The sequence below is a fragment of the Moschus berezovskii genome, chromosome 3 (assembly GCF_049115385.1).
Source record: "Moschus berezovskii isolate FMDL1 chromosome 3, NW_MosBer_1.0, whole genome shotgun sequence".
Classification (NCBI taxonomy): domain Eukaryota; kingdom Metazoa; phylum Chordata; class Mammalia; order Artiodactyla; family Moschidae; genus Moschus; species Moschus berezovskii.
The window spans coordinates 84,614,071-84,615,132 of NC_142462.1; the positions used below are offsets into that span (position 1 = coordinate 84,614,071).

The 1,062-nt window shown below is 36.1% G+C and overlaps 1 non-coding gene across 1 annotated transcript; it reads right to left on the bottom strand.

Annotated features, from left to right (window-relative positions):
• Positions 1–200: 200 nt before the first annotated feature.
• TRNAA-AGC (transfer RNA alanine (anticodon AGC)) lies at positions 201–272 on the bottom strand. The gene has a single exon. It is a non-coding gene; the product is annotated as a tRNA-Ala (tRNA).
• Positions 273–1,062: the final 790 nt, after the last annotated feature.

Here is a 1,062-nt window from a genome sequence, read left to right on the forward strand (position 1 = left end):
ACTCGGATTTAATGCAAGTCTCCTGCATTTCAGGTGAATTCTTTACCAGCTGAGCCACCAGAGAAGCCCAAGAATATTGGTGTGGGTAACCAATCCCTTTTCCAGCGGATCTTCCCAACCCAGAAATTGAACTGGGGTCTTCTGCATTGCAGGCGGATTCTTTACCAGCTGAGCTACCAGGGAAGTCCAACATATGAAAGTGGAAGCATTGGGGATTGAACCCAGGGCTTCATGCATGCTAAGCATGTGCTCTACTACTGAGCTATACCCCCAACCAGTGCTTAGTCTCACTATATAGCTATAGCAGTCAAGATAGTTTGGTATTGCTGGAGGGAGGGACCGTAGATCACTGGGTCAGAATGCAGGATTCCAAAATAGATCAACACAAATATAATTAACTGATTTCTGACAAAGATGCAAAAACCAGTTCAATGAAATAAGGATAGATGTGTCCAGAAACTATTTTGATACATTTGAGCATCTGTAGGCAAAAAGAATGAACTTCGGTGTAAACTTTGCACTTTATACAAACAACAAAAACTGAAAATGTTATAATATTTCTATAAAAGTAGAGAAAAGGTCTTCAGGATTCAGGTCTATCCAGAATTCTTAGACACTAAAATCATGATCCATAGAAGTGAAAAATGACATATATGACCTAATCAAAATTTAAAACTTTTGCTCCATGGAAACTCTAATGAGCAAGATGAATAGGTAAACTAAAGAGGGAAGAAAGCATTTGCAAATCACATATTCAATGAAGGATTGGTTTCTAAAATATGTAAAGAGCTTTCTAAACTTAATAATAAAAGTCAAACAATTCAATTAGAAAATGATCAAAAGACATGAAGAAACATTTCACTGAAGAGAATACACAAATGGCAAAAGAAAAGTATTCAGCATCATTAGCTGAATGAAAATTTCAGAACATGAAAATTAAAACCACAATAGGATATCAGTACACATCTATTATAATGGTTGAAATTAAAACAAAAATAGTGATATACCAAATACTGGTGAGGAGACTAGGTCACTCCTCTATTGCTGGTAGCAATGTGTAAA